Source organism: Hevea brasiliensis, chromosome 10, assembly GCF_030052815.1.
Source record: "Hevea brasiliensis isolate MT/VB/25A 57/8 chromosome 10, ASM3005281v1, whole genome shotgun sequence".
Classification (NCBI taxonomy): domain Eukaryota; kingdom Viridiplantae; phylum Streptophyta; class Magnoliopsida; order Malpighiales; family Euphorbiaceae; genus Hevea; species Hevea brasiliensis.
In genome coordinates, this window is record NC_079502.1 from 99,186,704 (window position 1) to 99,201,664 (window position 14,961).

The 14,961-nt window shown below is 29.5% G+C and overlaps 1 non-coding gene across 1 annotated transcript; it reads right to left on the reverse strand.

Annotated features, from left to right (window-relative positions):
* Window positions 1–13,934: 13,934 nt before the first annotated feature.
* On the reverse strand, window positions 13,935–14,040 carry LOC131170095 (small nucleolar RNA R71). The gene has a single exon (XR_009141037.1). It is a non-coding gene; the product is annotated as a small nucleolar RNA R71 (small nucleolar RNA).
* Between the last annotated feature and the right edge of the window lie 921 nt (window positions 14,041–14,961).

Here is a 14,961-nt window from a genome sequence, read left to right on the forward strand (position 1 = left end):
CAAGTGGTCATTTGACTCGTGGCGGTAACGCGTCAATTATCTACAAGAACATGGCGTGGAGGTTGGAGCAAGACCAGACCCCAGCTTTCACACAAGCAACTGTTGAGATCATTATCGCCACAATAAAACCAAATTTCTATCTTCTAATTAATTATTATTGTTAGATTACAAGATGGATGGAATTAGAGTTTGCAAATTTTGATTCCATCACCCGACCAAAGAAAGATTTGCAAACAATTTCAAATGGCACAAAATTTGAAAATGTATATAAAACTAATGGTTCAATTAAAGATCAATCTAATATTTGTATAATTCTACTTAAAAATGACACATTTTGATTGATCTAATTAACTAAATTTTTTTTAAAAAAAATTAAATAAATAAAATTAATTTTTTTATAAAAATTAATATTTTGATCTAAATCAATCCACATCCTATAAATTGGCTTGTACTCTTTATTTTTATAGTAAAATGATGGGTAACTGGAATGAATCCAATATGAATCCGCTTAAAAAGATAAGACCCATATGATCAGTAATCTAAAATTGTGTGTTAATTAAGATAAACTAATCTAAAAAGATAAAGCCCATATGATAAGTAAAAGAAGAAAATCCATGTAGAACTAATCTCCCGAGGAGTTTAAAGGAACACTAAAATTAAAGAAGAGGCTCACAAATGACAAAACCTAAGAATTTCTCCAGATAACAGCTTGGCTTGATGGTTGTGGAGCAACTAGCTTTCACCTCAGGTAAAATCTAAAGGAGACTTCAAAGAAAGTTGAAGGGGTCAGTCTATATAAAAATAATAATTAATCATTTCTCGGTTGTTTAATCAAGCTGGCCACCAAATTCTGATAAATATAGTAAACCAGGAAATATTTCTGTCCCTTTCATATTATGAAGAAATAGAGCAAGAAATTGCTGTGATATTTACATTTTATTTACTTTTTTTTTTTTTTTTAACTATTTAGTATTCTTGCTATTGAGAACTGAGATTGATATGCCCATACCCAAGAGAAGGTTGTTGATGTATATATGCTTATAATTTGCAATGCACTGTAGAATGTTAACATTGTTTTCATCTTAAATCTATCAAACGTTTTTCATCTTTATATTTTATCAAATCCTATGGTGGGTCTATTTTTTTTAAGATTGTCATATAAAATTTATGTAAAGTTAATATTTAAAATTTATAATTTATGTAATCTAATGAATCCAAACCAACTAAACTTGGCTTAAACAAATCTTTCAACACTTTATTCCCAATGTTATAATGCGTCTCCCACTAATTTTTTTTTCTTAGATGATTTGTACGGAAGAATTCTTTCACCAATTTATTATCATTTACTAAATGATGCTTGTTTAGCTAATTTGGCTCTTTAATTATATTAATAAAAGTGGGTTTCAATAAAATAATAATAATAATAATAATACAATGTGGTACACGCTGTGACCGATTAATAAGTGTTCCAGTATGACTAACTAATATAGGTTCTAACAGGCAATAATTATGGATTTTACTTTTGTAAAATATGTGGGGAAAAAATTAAAATTTTGCTAAAAAGTTTTTTTTTTTTTTCGAAAATTATTATGTTTTTGGCTATATGGACAGTAGACCTAGTCAACCTGGCCAAAGTTAAGCAGACCTGGTCAACAAAAGCTTGACTACTAAATATTTAAAGCTTAATTACACCGTTATAATTATTGGAAAAATTCTATTTTAGTTTACTTTTAATTTTTTTTATCTAATTTAGTTCAAAAATTTTAATTTAAACTTAATTTAGCTTAAAATTGAGAAAATCAAGAAATCAAGAAAATTTAATTCTAAAATTAAGAAATTAAACTTCTATATTTTTTATTTAAATCAAAAAATCAAGAAATTTAGCCTATAAATTCTAATTTTTAGGCTAAATTTAGCTTAAATTAAAACTTTAAGGCTAAATTGGATAATACATTAAAAATGGGCTTAATGGAACTTCTCAAATAAGTACAGGGTCTAAATTAAATATTTGTCATTTTTAATTTTTTGTTTATCATCAAAAGTATTTTAGGGTTAGTTTTACACACTGAAAAAAGTAATTTTAAATATGCAGTTTTACACACTAAGAAAAGTAATTTTAAATATGCTTTCTCTAGCATCAACTTGAAATATTCAGAATATATAATTTTATAATACTCTTATGGTCTGTTTGGTTTGCATATTGAAATTGAAATTAAAATTAATATCAAAATTAAAATCAAGTGGAATCAAAAAGCAAACAGTAAATTTGTATTTACGTCTGATTTATTGTAGAATCAAAATCAACTCATTTTCAAAGTGTTTTATTCGCATATATAAACTACGGAATCAAATTCAAATTTATTTTGTATTTGAATAAAAATCAACTAAAATTATTCTTTTATGCTTTCTTTTTTATATTTTTACCTTTCAATGTTAATTAATTATATAAAAATATAATTAATATTTCTTTTTATATTTTTAATAATAATTAATTATAAATTTTCTATTATGTTTAATTATAAGAAAAAATAAAAACAATGGTTTTTGAACCTTTTAATTTAAGTAATTAAATCAATATAATCATATATGTATTTCACTTAAGGAGGCAAATATAATACAGGGAAGGAAAAGTGCAAATCAAGCATTTAAGGAGGCAAAGAATGGTTAATTTTTTGAACTTATGAGTAGGAGAATAATCATATAAAAATGAATGTGCTTAATTGCATTTGGGTTTTTATTTTCCCAATAATTTTAAAAATTACAATTATTATTTAAGTTTGTAAAAGGGTGAAGTTTGGGAGGATTCGGTCATTTTGGTTAGGATTATTTCAAGTTGGGTTTTTTTTTTTTTTTTTCAGAATCAGCTTAATCGGTTTCAGGTTATGAATTGATTCGGATTATCCATTATGCCGCATTGAAAAGAATTCAGGGCCAATTTGCATGGCGCAAATCGTTTTAGGATCAAAATGTTGAAATTTTTTTCGAAAAGTTAGTTTTCTTCATTCATTTTTTTGTTCAAGTAACTCAAAATTTGTTAATTTCATGTCAAGCCATACGGGGGTTGTTAAGTTGGCTCTCAATTTTGCAGATCATTTAAATTCATATTATTTTAAATTTTATAAGAATTAAAATAATTATGGAGTTGATTCGAGTAGGATGAATTCATAACAAGTTAACAAATCATATCAAAATTTGTGATTTCAATAATAATAATAAATTAAGAGGATATACAACTCAACTCAACTAAGCCTTTATCCAAAAAATTTGAGGTCGGCTATATGGATTCGCTTTCTCTACTCTAAACAATTTTAGGTTAAATCCTCAGAAATGTGTAATACTTTTAGGTCATGTTGTACTACTCTCCTCCAAATCAATTTAGGTCTACCCCTTTTTTTCTTTCTATCCTCTAACCTAATGTGCTCTACTTGTCTAACTGGAGCCTCCGTATATCTACGCTTCACATAACCAAACCACCTCAATCTCCCTTCTCTTAACTTACCCTCAATTGGCACCACTCATACATTTTCTCTATTACTCTCATTATGGACTTTATCTAGTCTAGTATGGCCACTCATCCACCTTAACATTCTCATCTCTGCAACTCTAATCTTAGACATATACAACTCTTTCAGTGCCCAACACTTACTACCACATAACATAGGCGGTCGTATGGCTGTATAGTAAAATTTTCCTTTCAACTTATTGGGAATCTTGCGATCACATAAAACTCCCGTGGCATATCTTCACTTCAACCATCCGGCTTTAATCCTATGACTAACATCCTCTTCACATCCCCCATCTGCTTGAAAGACTGAGCCGAGATATTTAAAGTGATTACTTTGGGACAGTACCACTCCATCCAAACTACTTCCTTCCCTATCACTAGTTTGGCCTTCACTGAACTTGCAATGCATGTATTCTGTCTTCGTTCTACTTAACTTAAAGCCCTTTGACTCTAGAGTATTTTTCCAAAGCTCTAGCTTTTTATTGACTCCTTCTTGTATCTCATCTATCAAAACAATATCATCAGCAAACATCATGCACCAAGGACTACTCTCTTGTATATGTTTCGTCAATTCATCTAAAACTAATGTAAAAATGTAAGGGCTTATAGCTGATCCTTGATGTAATCCAATTGAGATCGAAAAATCTCTTGTGTCCCCTCCCACTGTGCGCACAATAGTAGTTGCTCCTTCATGCATATCTTTCAAAACTTGTATGTACCTAATAGATACCCTCTTTTGTTCTAACACACTCCATAGGACATCTCTTGGAACACTATCATAAGCCTTCTCCAAATCAATAAAAACCATGTGTAGATCTTTCTTCACATCTCTATATTTCTTCGTCAAGCTTCTAATGAGAAAGATCGCTTCCATAGTTGAACGACCAGGCATGAAGCAAAATTGATTGAGAGAGATAGAAGTATCATGACGTAGTCGATGCTCCACAACTCTCTCCCACAACTTCATAGTATGGCTCATGAGTTTAATTCCCCTATAGTTTGAGCAACTCTGTATGTCTCCCTTATTTTTAAAAATAGGTACTAAAATACTCATCCTCCATTCATTAGACATTTTCTTTGAGTTTAGAATCTTATTAAATAATTTAGTTAACCATGCCACTCTCATATCTCCCAAACACTTCCACACTTCAATTGGTATTCCATCGGGTCCACAGGTTTTACCTACTTTTATTCTCTTAAGTGCTTCCTTTACTTCTAAAGATCTAATCCTTCTAGTATAATTTATATTCTTTTCTATTATTCTATAGTCTATATTCACGCTATTACAATTTTGACTATTATTAAAGAGATCATTAAAATAATTTCTCCATCTTTCTTTAATGTCCTCATCTTTCACTAACACTTTTCCTTCTTTATCCTTAATGCACCTAACTTGATTGAGATCTTAACATTTCCTTTCTCTCTTCCTTGCTAATCTATAAATATCTTTCTCCCCTTCTTTAGTTCCAAGTTTCTCATATAACTTTTCAAAGGCCTGCGCTCTTGCTTGACTAACTGCCTTTTTTGCCTCTTTCTTTGCTATCTTGTATTGTTCATATGCCTGATTATTATCACATTTAGGTAATTTCTTATACCATTCCTTTTTTCTCTTCACTGCCTTTTGTACTTCCTCATTCCACCACTATCTCTCTTTTGAGGGTGATCGATGTCCTTTAGACTCTCCAAATACTTTTCTAACTACTTCTCTAATCTTTGATGTCATCTGTATCCACATATCATTGGCCTCCATATCCAGCTTCCATGCTTCGGACTCGAGAAGCTCATTTTTGGACTTCACTTGCTTTACTCCTTTGAACTCCCACCACTTTGTTCGAGCTACACTATTTCTTCTGATCTTACTTTAATTGTTCCTAAACTTAACATCCAAGACCACTAACCGATGTTGACTTGTTAAAGCCTCTCCTGGAATGACCTTGCAATCCTTGCATAGAGCTCTATTTATCTTCCTGGTTAAGAGGAAGTCGATTTGACTTCTATGTTGTCTACTTTTGAAAGTCACTAAATGTGACTCTCTTTTTATAAAGTAGGTATTTGCTAGTATTAGATCGTATGCCATAGCAAAATCCAGGATGTTTTTTCTCTCCTCATTTCGACTGCCAAAATCAAAACCTCCATGAACATTCTCATAACCTTGCCTATCACTGCCTACATGTCCATTCAAATCTCCACCAATGAAAACATTTTCTTCATTCGGTATGCTTTTGACTATGATCTTATGAAAAACCAATGTAGTTAATATTTTTTGTTTTGTAGAAAAATATTTCATTTATGATAAAATTTTTTAAAATAAATATTTTAAGAGAATAATTTATTTTTTTATTATTTGATTATAATTCAGAAGAATAAAAGATTTTTTTTAAAAAAATTAATACAAAGAAACTGTTTAGTTCACATAAAAATAATAAAGTTATGCCATTCATAACCTATCATTGTTGAACAACTGATTTAATTTGATTTCCTAATTATTAAAAAATTATTAAAATCAACTTTGGAAATTGGTTGGCAAGTAAATTTCCTTTCCAGTCATTTTCTCTTGTCAAACTCACATTAATTTCTATGAGTAGAGTAGGAAATATAGTTACAATTGCTTTCATTTGATTTCCTAATTATTAAAAAATTATGAAATTCTTTGGAAACTTGGTTGGCAAGTAAATTTCCTTTCAAGTCATTTTGTCTTGTCAAACTCACATTAATTTCTATGATTAGGAAATATAGTTACAATTGCTTTCATTTGATTTCCTAATTATTTAAAAAAATATTAAAATCTTTGGAAAATTGGTTGGCAAGTAAATTTCTTTTTCAAGTCATTTTCTCTTGTCAAACTTACATTAATTTCTACGAGTAGGAAATATAGTTATATCTTTCTATCATAATGCATGCGATTGGTTGATTTTAGATTTTTTTATTCCGCTGAGTGCTGATGCCAAGTGCTTGCTGTAATTAACATGTCGTGCATGTTGGAGCAAACTTGATGATTGATAGGACGAATGTCAAAAAAAAAAAGAATTTACTGTATAATTTTTTAAGTATTAAAAAATTATTAAAATCAACTTTGGAAATTGGTTGGCAAGTAAATTTCCTTTCCAGTCATTTTCTCTTGTCAAACTCACATTAATTTCTATGAGTAGAGTAGGAAATATAGTTACAATTGCTTTCATTTGATTTCCTAATTATTAAAAAATTATGAAATTCTTTGGAAACTTGGTTGGCAAGTAAATTTCCTTTCAAGTCATTTTGTCTTGTCAAACTCACATTAATTTCTATGATTAGGAAATATAGTTACAATTGCTTTCATTTGATTTCCTAATTATTTAAAAAAAATTAAAATCTTTGGAAAATTGGTTGGCAAGTAAATTTCTTTTCCAAGTCATTTTCTCTTGTCAAACTTACATTAATTTCTAGGAGTAGGAAATATAGTTATATCTTTCTATCATAATGCATGCGATTGGTTGATTTTAGATTTAACGTGGTTAAGCGTAAGCCTACTCCACCAAAAAATTCACTATAAAAAAAATAATTAAAACCACTAATTATTTTTCTCACCCTCAAAATCACTCAAACAAAACTCATAGAATTCAACAGACCTATCTACTTTGTGGGCTCTCTGCAATACATTTCATATAATGGTCAACCAACTATTCATATATATATGCCACTAAAACTTAGTTCTTTTAGGACTCTAATTATTAAATTTAATAATTTAAATTCTACTAAACTTCCTAAATTAATTATACTTCCTAATTCCAATTGGACTTGAACTCTAACAGATAAATCCAATTCTTTCAATGAAGTGATGTTTTGAGGTTCACTAGAAACTAGACTTTCGAAGCTATTTTCTGCCAAATTAACAGAAGCCAGAGTTCCAAGATGAAAGAGCCATTTGGGCAGTGAAGAATTGAAATGATTAAGAGAAAGGTCAAGTTTTTGGAGCGAAGTCATATTTTGAAAATCTTTAGGGATTGGTCCTTGAAATTGATTATATGCTAAATTAAGAGATGTAAGAGTTTTAAGATAAAAAATCCAATTAGGAATAAGAGATTCATGAAAAAAAATTCCCTGACAAATGAAAAATGGAAAGAGAGGAAAAATTAACATTTACTAGAGGGGTGAAGTTGACTAAGATAGCAATTTGACAAGTATAATTCTACGAGAGAAGGAAGAGTGTTTATATCTTTCAACCAATTGAAGGTTTTTCTAAGACACACATTACTTAAATCAAGGAATTCTATGAAAGAAAGACCAGAAAGCCAATGCAAATTCTCAACATATAGATAATTGTAGGCAACATTAAGAATAAGGTAATGAAGATTGGAAAGAAATTGTAAGTAGAGGACTCATTGATTTTTCCATGACAATTCAGTTTGGTGCAACAACCTTGCAAATGGTTGCTATTTATAGTGCTCTACCTTGTACAGTTTGGCATAATTTGGATAATTTATATTATTAATTTGGTAGCAATATCAATGTGGAGGTAAGAAAAAATATTAATATTGTTTTATTTTTAAATATTTTATTTCTGATAAAAATATAGAACTAATTGAGATAAAAACAAATCTGCTGTTAAATTACTTAACCGATTTAATCATTCACTTTCCAATTTGGCTGCAATCTAGTGGAAACACATTGCAAGCGCATGCACTAGTACCACTCATTTATTTTTCCATGGCCAGTAGAATAAGAACACAATGTGTTACACGCCTAAGTCATAATGAATTTTATGACCAAAGCGTGACTTCAGAATTTGCCAAGCCTATCTTAGTTTAATGACTAAGAATATATTACTCATCTAACGGAGTCAAATTTGAATAATTAAAGTGTAATTTTATTGATTTTGAAAGTAATTTTTGAATTTTTTTTATTCAATTTGATTAGTTTTGATTGGGTTACTGATTGATTTAAAGTGCTCATATAACAATAACATGAAGAGACTCACATAACAAATACAAAGAATCTTGCTAATGGCCCAATGCTATTTACAATTCTCTACTTGCAATGTTTCTGTATGAAAGGATCCTTTGACTTTCAGTCCCACAAGGAAATTTCCAAGAATATTAAGAATTGAGGGTCCACTATAACTAATTTGGTGTGGAAAATTTCTCCAAATTGATGACCAAGTAAGATTGTGTTGCTCGCCTATCTTTGTGTGGTCTAATGGTTGAAGAGACATCACTCATTTGATTTAAGTTAAAAAAAAAAAAAAAAGAAATTGTGTTGCATGTCAATCTTTTTGAAATGTTGGCACTATGATTTGCAACCGATGAATTTCAAGCCATTTAAATTTGATCCAAATTTAAATTTAAAAATTTATATTTTCATTGACAAAATCTGATACTATTAATTTAAAACTCATTAGTTAACATATAATGCAATTGCTAATCGTCTAATAGTAAATTAATTTTACATGAGGTTAACACTTTAGGATTATGAAGTTTCAAGTTTAAGCCATATTAGCCCTCGTTACGATACTATCGACTGGGCTTAGTTAAATTTTTCTGACTTAATGAAATAACTTTTGCTTTTTATCTTGTATTTTTATTTAAATGTTGTTTGACAAACTAATTTGGCTCGTGAGTTTCAGTATTAACGTTGGAGATTTATCCCATGGTGGGTATAAGAATCATATTCCTAGAAAAACAAAACACAATGTGTTACACACGTAGGCTATTAATTATGAATTTTATGACCAAATTGTAACGTCAACATAATCTATGTATTACACGAGGAGGTCACTATTTTTTTTTTTTTTGGTAGATCGAGGAGGTCATTATTAATTACTCGAGGAGACTTCTTCAAGAAAGGCCAAGAGATGAGTGAGCAATGATTAATTGAATCGATGAGCCAATCAAAGTTTTAAATAATTTTATTTATATTAATTGAATCAAATTAAAATTAAAAAAAAAATAAATTTAACTGAAATAAAAAAATATTTAATCGATTATAATTTAAATAATCGAAAAAATATAATATATATATATATAATTAATTAATAATATATTAATAAAAACAAATTTTTAATATTTTTTAATTAGTTATAAAAATAATAAGCGTGATCTATTACTAATAAAAGAATTATCATAAATAATATATTATTAATAAAAATATAATGAATATAAATTCAGTTACTAAACTAAACTTAATCAATTAAAAATCAAAAATCGAAAATTTTTAGAGTTATTAATTAAAAATTAAACCAAGCCAAACCAAACCGAACTCTAATTTTTCCGGAGTGCTGATGCCAAGTGCCTACTGTAATTAACATATACGAGTCCCATGTCTGACCATTGCAATTCTCTCTTCATTTCAAATCCGCCTCCAAATTTAGGGTTTTAAATCATAATGAGGGTCTGTGACTTCTGTTCAGATTTCCTGGTTTTTCACTAATGGAGAAGAGCAATTCATTTAAGTATCAGGCTCGAGAAGCCAATTGGCAGCATCCATAATATACATAAAATACGGATGAGGGATGAACTTGTAAATTGGCTAAAATACCTTTAATTTTTTTTTATAATATTTACAACATTTAAAATTTTAAAGTCACTTAAATTTTAATAATATATAATTAATGATAGAAGTTTTTCCACCATAACTTTATTAAAACATTCAAATTAATACTTCCTTTTTTTTTTTCATGAGAATGCAAAATTTTATAAATCATAAAATATAAAAACGAACAATATCAGCAATAAAGACAGGAGGGATAGGACCTCACTCTTGGAGATCAAACGTAAAATCAATTGTCAGCCGCCAACAAGTGTTCGCTAACCTCTTAACAAAAGAGGCAGACCATGAATCAAAGTCTAACAATAAAGATTTACAATCTTGAACCACAACCCCAGAGTAAGAAACAAGAAAACTAGAACTCTTTAAAGCTTGAACTGATAATAAAGTCAGATTCAAACATTTCATTACATGAAGTGGATGTCGACCCTTCATCCAGCTAAATACATCCCGAAAGGCCATTGGTTCAGCAAGTTTTGAATCAAAAATACCTTTATATTGTTCACAATACTAAAAAATTTAATTCTAATAATGCAATTAATCTAACAATTTCTTTTTTTAAAAGAAATACAAATCTCCAACATTTGTGAAAGTATACAATAATATCAAAACGTACAATTAAATTATATACAATAATGTAATATTTTTAAAAATATATAATTAAATTTATATATTTAAAAAAGACATACAATTACAAAATTAAATTTAATTATAAAATTTTTATAATAAATCACGTGCACATATAGATGGTGAATATAAAATACATTAAAATTCAAACGGAAAAATTAGATATTTTCATAAAGAAGAAAAATTATATTGCAATATATATATATATATATATATATATATATATATATATATATATATATATATATATATATATATTAAAAGTGAAATATTCGACTATTAAAATATATTTTTTTTCCGTATGATATTATATTTTGAAGATCAATGTAAGAAATTTTTAATGATGTTTTAATAAATTTACTTGTAAGAAAATATAATATAAATCAATTATTAAAAGAATATTATAGCATTCAAAACGAAAGTGTTTATAACATTATCAAGAAAGTGTTTATAGCATTTTTTTTTAATTTTTTTATATATATGTGAAGAATTATAATAGTTAAAAATTATGATTTTGTAATAATTAAAATTTTTAATTTTTTTAATAATTAAATTTTTCAAAAAAATTTAACTTGATAGTTATATTCATATATTTTATATGTAAATTATATAGAATTAGTATGATTGCACATAAAAAATAAAATATATAAATTAAGATTTTAAATTTTAAATTAAAATTATGATTTTAAAAAATTTTAACTAAAAATGATAAAAATGGACGTATTAAAAATTATACGATGCGCGTGCAACGCATGTGTCACAAAAAAAAAAAAAGATAGTAATAATTAAAAGAAGAAAATTGCTTAAAGTCAAGATATTCGATTTGTGAAAGAAAGAGTTTGAAAATGGAGTTCGAGGAGATGGGCAATTTTTTGATAAGCAGAGCCGGTTTGAAGCACGTTTGGGCTCATGCTTGAACTTCAAGAGAGCCTCTCATTGATTTTTAAGCAATGTCTACTGTTTAGTTTGGTGGTTAGTTGAGTTTGGCATTAGGTAGTTTTATTAGATCTTTTGTTTGTTTTAAAGTTGTAGCAAATGAGTTTCACTACCCCAAAGAAATAGTGAATTATTGATGCATGCATTTTATATCATCATTTAGGTGTAATTTTTTACACATAATTTATCTTTGTTCATAGCTATTATTATAGATATTAGTATATATTTAGTCAATTTTATAATTTTCACACTTCTTAGTCTAATTTTTGGAATTTATTTGTTTTGTAGGCTAAATTTGGAGAAATTTGGTGTATTTTGATCAAAGTAGCCATTTAGAGGAGATTAGAGTTGAATTGCAAAAAATTTTAAAGTTGAGTAAAAAATGGCCGAGAGTTACACAACCTGCAGCACAACCAATTTAGCTTATGTCTCAGGTTGTGTCGATCGTCAGATATTCAGGCAGATTGTTACACAACCCGCGACACAACCGGTTCAGCTTATGTCGTTTTCACTGGAAATGGCTGACGTAGCATTTGCGTTACTCTGATTTTATACCTCACTTTCTCTGGAATCTTCCACCTTTTTACTCATTCTAGGGCAGACCCCTAACCCATATAAAGCCTCCTTTTATCATTTTCTTTCCATAAGGAGGAAGGGAGGCATTTTTGGCAAGAAAGAAGTAGAGAAAGAGGGAAGGACAGGAAGCCATTTTCCAGCAGCTGCAGAACTCATTTTCTGCACTCTCCAAAGATAGATTCAAGACATATTTAGGTTTTCTATTCCTTAATTTAGATTTCCATTATTTCTTCATTTATACATTTGGGTTTGTTTAGAAACTATGATTAGTGAGTAGTTGTTTGAGATTCTAGAGATGGGTTTGTAAATATTGTTTTGTATTGTGGTTTTAAACTCATTTAGCCATTTAAATGAGGTTTGTTACATTTTGATTTATTGCTTGTGAGCTTGTTGCCTTGCTTGATGAATGGGCCCTCATTAAGTTAAGCTTTAATCCTTAATAGATGGACTGAAAAGTGAATATTAGGGATAGATAATCTTGCAATAAATTTTTTTTTCTTGGTGTTAGAGATAAGCTAAGAGGATTAAGGGGAACTTTCCAAAATCAATTAGAGCTTTAATTGAGTTTTTGTTAGGTTTGAAATACCGTGAAAACAGGGTTTGATTTAATGAAAACCAACTTTGAAATGCTTGAAAAAGGTTTCAAAAATTTAAGAATTGATTTCCCTCAAAATTGCAATTCACATGTGTTTGGCTAAATTAGGGATAAACCACATGCAAACAATATTGAAAATCCAATCTCTAGAATCACTTTAATTTTTATTGAATTTAGATTTAATTCCTCCCAATTTCATAAATAGAAATTTCAAATTAATTTTTGGTAATCTAGTTTAATTAATTTTAGTTAATTGTTTAATTTAGTTTTAATTCCTCTAATACCAATTTTAATTCCAAATTTCATTTTATATCTTTAAATTTTGTCATTCTAATTAGCTTATACTTTTATTTCCAATTTAAGCACAATTCCCTGTGGGATCGATATCATTTTTAAAACTATACTACTGTGACCCGTGCACTTGCGGATTACAACACATCAAGTTTTTGGCGCCGTTGCCGGGGAATTGTTTGTTTTTAAGTTGGATTTTAATTGTTTTAAGCTAATTAGAATTTTTATTTTCTTTTATTTTCACTATTGTTCCTTGTGTTTTTCAGGTACTTTTCTTGTTTATGAGACGATCGAAAAGCACAAGTGATACTGAATTGTTGTTCAATCCTGAAATTGAAAAATTCTGTCGAGCCAACAAAAAGGAATACAAGAGAAGAAAGGAAGCAGAAAAAGAAGAACAACAAAGATTTGAGCAAGAGGAGACAATTGAAAATATGGAGAATCAAAATAGAGCTATTGGTGGAAACAATGGAGGAAATGAGCAAAATAGGCAAAATGAAGTGGTTAATCAAAATGATCCTCAAAGAAGATCCATGTTAGATTATGCTTTTCCTAGATGTGCTGATGTGAGAGATAACAGACCTATCATTGGAGCTAATCAATTTGAGTTAAAGACTGGTCTCATTCAAATGGTTCAGAATTCACAATTTGGAGGTAGTCCACTTGAAAATCCTCATTCTCATTTGAAGAAATTTTTGATGATATGTGGTACACAAAGGCAGCCTGGAGTTTCAGATGAAGTGATTCGGCTCATTTTATTTCCATTCTCTCTTCGGGATTCAGCATTAGAGTGGTATGACTCACTTCCACAAGCTACTATAGCTACTTAGGAGCAGCTATCTCAAGCTTTTCTATCTCAGTTTTTCCCACCTGGGAAGACTACTCATTTGAGGAATTTGATGGTAGCTTTTAAGCCAAGGGATGATGAAACTTTGTATGAATCTTGGATGAGATTTAAGGAGCTTGAAAGGCAATGTCCTCATCATAAAATACCCAAATGGATGATTGTTCAGAATTTCTACACCAGAGTTACTCCAGCCATAAGAAACACAATTGATTCACAAGCAGGAGGAGATTTCATGAGAATGACAAGTGAAAAATGCTATGATCTATTAGAGAAGATTGCTCATAATACCCATTTGTGGGGAAATCCTAGAGCACTTGAGCCAAAGAAAGCTGGGATTTATGAACTTGACTCAGTTAGCTACATGAATGCAAGATTTGATCAGTTGACTCAGCTTCTTAGTGATTTTTGCACAAAGGCAACAACCTCAACCCCTACAACTATGCAACAAGTTGCCTTTATAGATGGAACTCAAAGTTGTGGAGTTGATTACTCTTCTTATGGTGATGATTATTTACAAGAACAAGCTGCTTATGTAGGAGGTTATCAACAGAAACCTATGGGAAATGCTTACTCTAATGTGAACAACTCAACATGGAGACCACAAGCAACTTTTGCTCAACAAGGTCAAAGCTCAAATTATGCTCATAACCAGCAGTATATGCAGCAGAATAAGCCTCAATTTCAGCCCACAAGGCAACCACAACCTGGATATCAAGCAAGAGCACAACAATCCCTTCCACCTCATGAACCGAAGCCAACCTTGGAAAGCATGATGGAGAAATTTTTTGCTGAACAAAGTAAGATGAGTAGCAAATTGGAGGAAGAAATGCAACACATGAGACAAACCATAGATCAATTACAAGTCCACAATCGCATGTTGGAAACTCAATTGGCTCAACAAGCAAGTTCATCGGGAAGCAAATCCTATGGTAAACTACCTAGCCAACCACAAAACCCTCATGAACAATGTAAGGTTGTGACCTTGAGAAGTGGTAAGAAAGTTGGTCAAGAGAGTGAAAACAAGAGAGAAGAAAAAGAGAGCACAAAAGAAGAAAATTCAGTTGA